Source organism: Centrocercus urophasianus, unplaced genomic scaffold (genome assembly GCF_019232065.1).
Source record: "Centrocercus urophasianus isolate 14NV4802_14NV808 unplaced genomic scaffold, USGS_Curo_1.0 seq_30, whole genome shotgun sequence".
In the NCBI taxonomy this organism is placed as follows: Eukaryota; Metazoa; Chordata; class Aves; order Galliformes; family Phasianidae; genus Centrocercus; species Centrocercus urophasianus.
In genome coordinates this window covers 7,199,371-7,205,370 of record NW_024884867.1, presented here as the reverse complement: position 1 = coordinate 7,205,370, position 6,000 = coordinate 7,199,371, and the positions used below count along the sequence as shown (strand labels likewise).

The 6,000-nt window shown below is 37.8% G+C and overlaps 1 long non-coding RNA gene across 1 annotated transcript; it reads left to right on the top strand.

Moving 5' to 3' along the window:
- The first annotated feature begins 243 nt into the window (after window positions 1-243).
- LOC122165585 lies at window positions 244-3,822 on the top strand. The gene is made up of 3 exons (XR_006170551.1): window positions 244-361; window positions 2,533-2,734; window positions 3,513-3,822. It is a non-coding gene; the product is annotated as an uncharacterized LOC122165585 (long non-coding RNA).
- Window positions 3,823-6,000: the final 2,178 nt, after the last annotated feature.

Genomic DNA, 6,000 nt, shown 5'->3' with positions numbered 1-6,000 from the left:
ATGCTTGTATTAGTCTGTGAGCAGCAACGACAACCAGAACATTGCTCACTGATGCCAGTGGTTTGTCTTTTCACTTTGTTTACCCCAACCTTGTCTAATAAGAGTCTTATGCTGAAGTGATCTGAATTACTTATTTTTAAAACTTTTTTTTTTTTTGTATTTATTGACCATATCAGCAACTATAATCACAGTGGTATAAACAATATATGTTGTTGTTGTTTTTGGTTTTGTTTTTTAGTACTGTACCATGAAGAGTTCCCCCATGCAATGCATAGCCATCATTTCATATATTTTCTGAACAGCAATTATTCGTATGGCTTTTCAAAATTGAAAGGATGACATCCTTATGCTTTCCATGCAGGTGAGTAGCAATAATGTGAGATTGGAAAGCTTTCCATAGTCATGGAGATTGCCTGATTTTCAGCCATTGTTTCAGACAAATGGCACATGACTTATTTAGACTTGTGACTTTTTCTGATATGACACGAGCTGAAGCACCTTTCTGTGTTCCGTGTTGAAGATTTAATCCAAACTCATTAAAAGTTACTACTAAAATACCAAAGTAACACACTTTAATTTTCATTCTCCTATACTGTCAAAGAAGCCCTTTTATTAGTTACATGATAACTTCAAATTTTACGTTGATCTTTTTTGTCCCCTATAACCTAAGGCAAAATCAGAGATTGAAACCAGATGATCCTGTTTGGATTAGCAGTGAAACCATCAGAAAGGAGGTAGGCTTTGTTTTTAAAAAGGCACTGCTTCTGTGGTAGGAGTAATGGATGCAATTGCATTGCATCTGTCACCTTCCTCTACCTTTGTTAAGGTCTCTACATCAGCTTCCTAACGTGGGAAGAAAAGAGAAGCTGTAGAACTGCTTTCATTTTCTGTTACTGTGACTAACCAAATCTGAATACGTTTTCTTTAGTGGAATTTCTGCTGTGTTGATCTTTCGTGTTTCTTATTTCTGCCATTCAATACAATCTATATAGGTATTTCAAAAGGATGGTATGTTGTGGAACGGGCAATTCATTAATCTCTCAGAACTCAAGTTTTCCAACATATCAGATCTGTTTTTCTCTGTTCATTATGCATAGATCTCTTCTGTCTTTGTCAATGGTGTTATATGCAAATTCAAATTATCCTGACCTACAATACTTGTTTTATTTAAAGGTTCCAGGTTTCTAAAAGATTGTTTGACTCTTGGGTAGTTTTTATGGTGTTATTTTTTTCCCCCAGCTCAGTTAGAAAAAGAAAACCTCTCCTGAGTCATATTTTAAAAATACTGTTAAGCTCTAAAGCTGCTTCTGCTCCTGTGTCACAAAGCATTATTGAAAAGATATTCATTTCTGCCTCCTACAATTGCTCAGACAGAGAGCTTCACAGATTCTTTTCCACTCATGTTGCAACTATGCTGGCAGCATTCTTGTTCCTAGAAGTGTGTTACAACGATCTTCCTGATATGAACAGGTTGGGCTTTTTTTTTTTGAGAGCCATGCTATCAAGCTTATAATTTAATACCCATAACATTATCAAACATTATTTTTATCATCAATAATCATGCTGATACTCTGATTGTTATTATCTTATTAATTGCTTTCCTTTGAACATTGTAATCAAAGATCTCAGACGTTTCAGAGACCATCATGAAAACCGCGTTACACAACCTCCTGAGAGAACAGTAAATATTATCATCCCCATTTCACAGAAGCGGGAGCTGAGGTTCAAAGTCACAAAATTTATGGCAGAACTAGAAATAGAAATAGTCTCCTGGCTCTCAGTCCTGTTCTTTCTCCAGTCACCTAAATAGTTTCTAATATAGCTTTGTAAGACATTTAACACATCATTTCAAAAAATGTCATCCTCTTCATTAGGGAAAGCTAGAAAATACATATTTAAAAGTGATAAAGGAGCACGCCTCATTTCTGAATGAGATTGCTGAAATGTCTCTAGCTGTTTTACGGACAATGCCATCCAAGTTTTGAGTTAATCCTGACCCTAAGAACACCTAAAATAGATATCTGCCTCCAGCTAATCAACAGGCTTACGAAGATTGCCTAAATAATTTATGTATAACCAACTAGTGGAAACTAGATCTTCTGTGATTTCCCTAGATACATATTCTGCATGTATCATGTATATCCTTGCCTATTTCTGATATTCATTTGAAATTCAGTTGGGACATTTCAGAACACTAGTACTGCAGCTGTACAGCTCTAAGAAAAAGCCATGTGGAGACATAATACAGTGTCTTTGAACCAGGCAAAATAATATTTTAAAGCCAAGAGCATTGTAGATGAACATTCTTTTTTTTTGTTACTGAACATTAACCCACAGTTATATTTCTACCTCTGCCACTGGCCTCTTGGATAAGCATTTTGTTTCTGAGTGCCCTATTTGTACAATAAAAACAATGACATTTAGCTGCTGCATCCACAGATACTACAGTGATATGCAAACAGGTAAATGTGAGGTATGAGAGGATGATTAAATGAAATTAAAAATTAAATAATCTAATTTCCTTATTTACAGGACAGAAAATGTGAAAAACATACAGTATGTTGTCTTCAATGGAGTAGTAAAATGAAGCTTGGATTAAAACTTGCTCCACTGTGGAAAAAATATATTTCCTTTTCCAGACTCTGCAGACAGAAAGCAAAACCGTTACAGACATTGTCCTACCTTGTTCTGACTGCAGATTCAAGAATCATCACATCCACAGCTGGAACGGAAGGTACAGTACAAACTATCAGAATTTATAACTACATAAGGAATCCATAATTGGAAAATATATTCTGTCTGATGTTCTTGGATATCAATTGCTAAAAGGCTTGCTCGTGTCTGCTCCCCTGTGCCAGGAATGCTTTGGACTGTTAACTGTACTTGTTGAGACTAGCTGCAAAATTAGGGCCAGGCTGTAGCTTCAGTCATCCATGCAGAAAGTGGAGGGGGAGGATAAGGTACTCCAGGAATAATGCAGGTGTGGCAGAACTTCTGTAGCAGTCACTGAAAGAGCAGAGCAAGCCTTGCTGCTGTCCCACATTGGCTCACCTGTACTGGTTGGTGCTGCTTTCAGCTGGGGAGTTTATGGCAGCACTAAATTAGAACAATGCTTCTGTAGCTCTTTATATCTGTGCAAAAGGAGTGTGAATCACTATCGTTACAAATCATGTTGTTTTACAAGCACCGCTACCCCCTCCTACTTATCAATTCAATAATGCCTGTCTGTTTTCATAGTTAGCTACATCAATATGTTCTTTATATTTCTGTATTCTCTTATCGCACTGGATCTCTGCACAGCTGAAATTCCTTCAGGCCTAAGCCTTGGGGCAATATGCTGAGTTCACGTACCGTTTCCTAGCGTTAATTTGATTATCTTTCACATCTAAGAGTTTTCACATTTGAAACATGCCAAAAAAGACCAAGAAGAAAGACAAATGAAAATCGAACTGAGAATGGTACAGATGTGAATAGTTTCTGGCTTGTATTTATGGAGGATCTGTTTATGACAGCTGTAGGAAGGGATCAGCAGAGCTGCTAACTCATATTTGCTGTACAAGAACTCGTGGAAATCCTGCCCTGTCAAAACCTGTGGCTACTCATCATCCCTAAGAAAACATGGAATCATGGTTAGCTCTGAAGAGGTGAGGCAGTTGGACTCCATGATCACTGAAGTTCCTTCCCAACCAAACCATTCCATTCCGTTCTGTTCCACTCTATTTCATGTTGTCTACATGAACCTTTTAAACTTTAGACTACTGTAACCTTCATGTGTTGTCCTCTCTCAGGCTGAATAAATGTCAAATGGTACATTCTGTCCCACTTGTCACAAGAGCTATTGTATGTGTACCCTGGATCCATATCAAATCAGTATTGATGAGGATTTCCAGTCTTTATTGAAATACAATATAATGGAGGATGTATAGAAATTACAAGTGCGAAAACAGGGCTCAAATGCTCAGTTTTGGAAGCAGCTACATAATTTTGGAAGGTCATTCTCTTATTTCAGAGATATTTAAGATAGGTTTGACATCTTTGTTAGTAAAGTTTTATTAAGTTATTTCAGTTTATTCTTTGAGGTATAAACTAGCCATTGTGGCTTTCACTAGTTTAACTGTACGCATATCTGAGAGAAAATTTGTAACTGATGTGCTTTTAAGAACTTCTGGAAAAACTGTACTGTACATAGAAATGCCAAAGTCTTAGGTCATCTCAGACCAAAAAGTGAATGGTGTATGACTGCGTGGATACGAATTTCCCTTTTCTGAAGGTATGATGTTTCCCCTTTAACTCTGGACTTTACTGGCCTTCCACCTGCCGCTGGGTCAGAATGATGAGCATTTGTTGGCTTGCAAGGCAGTATCATTTCAGAAGAAATTCCACTTGGAATGGAGAAAGCAAACATTTTTGTGAGGTATGTATTCAGTTACTTACATGAGAACTGCTTGAAGAAAGAAGACCAGCACTTAAAAGAAAATGGTTTTCAACAGACAGAATTTTTCAACAAACCATTCAGCTTTAACTCGACTCACACAGAAACAGAAAATAAACGAGGCTGAGATACATGTCATACTGAGTCTGTATTAGCTGGAAGGTTTGGAAATAATTAAGAGCAAAACTGTTAATGCTCCATTTAAATAGCTGCTGCCTATCTGTCCAGTATGAAAGCCCAATCTGTTGTGTTCAATCAGCTTTCAGCTGCTACTTGCCAGCAGCCTAATTCCCCAGTCTTGTCTCTGTGCTGTGCTTGTGCATTCCACTACCTGCTAAGTTAAACCCTGCTGTCCCAGTTCAGCATGGAGATTTCTAGTACTATGGAAACTATCCACAGTGGTTCGGACCTGTAAACTGTGCTAAGTATCCATACAAACTGATTGCAGAGGAGCCCCGCATGGGTGAAAAGAGAAGTCAGCAGCTACGTACACGATCAGCACTGTGTTCATCCCTACCAGTCTGTGTGCATTTATGCAGTTTTGATAAGCTGTTGATCTGCAATAGTCCCCCATTAGGTCCTCTTTTTTTTAAGTGAGCAAACTGACAATGCAGTGAGTTGTTCACCAAAGCTGCTATTAACTCTTAGATGGTAATATCTCAGTTTTCCCAAATCTCTTTGATGATCAATGTACTGACTAATTGTATTTATACTGCATAAGGATTCAATAATCAACAACTGGACTCCTTACATGCTTAGTGTGTGCTAGCTCCTGTGCAAACTGTGAGTCAGTTCTAAGGGAGTCTCTGCTTAGGTCTGGTAGTTACGAAGCTCTATGGGTAGTGCTACAAATATATTGTCATGAAATGTGCTTCAGATTTAGAGGCTTTGTGAGCCTCAAACCTGTAGCACTAGCTTTTTTCCTCAGAAATATGCATTAAAAATGGCAAAGTTCATTGCACAGTCATTTGCAAGGAACTAAGGAGTAATTCGTTGACCTTTGCAGATTAGGTAATGCACACTGTCATAAGGAAGTGACATTTGAGTAACAAACAGCAAATGTACACAATTGTCTTTCATTGACCTCTCAATGGAGGCAATCAGGATTTCCTGATACTAACGTGTTCGGTGTTCTTGGCATCTTTAATTTAAATCTGCTGTGGTCTGAGTGCACATTAGTTCTCTAACCATGTCAGAGGTTGCTTACTACATTGCCTGCCTTTATTTTTTGAAAGAGTGCATTTGCTGGAAAGAAGGAAGAAGTAGAAGGAGTGGATGTGTATATGAAAACTGAAGGTTCTGTGCTCTTCTCTCAGATTTCACAGTTCCTGAATCTCTGTGCCTCAGTTTTCACCGAATTTAATGGAACTGAAGTTTCTGCACAATACATTGTGAAACTTACTTCCACTTACAGTGCTTTGACATCATGAACAGCAACGGAGCAACAAAGAGCAGTGTTCTGCTGCTGTTGGAGGATATATTACAGAAAGAGGACATGAGTGAAAATGAATCTTTTCATCAGTAGCATAACTCAGAATTTGAATGCAATAAAAGTTAAATATGGTGCT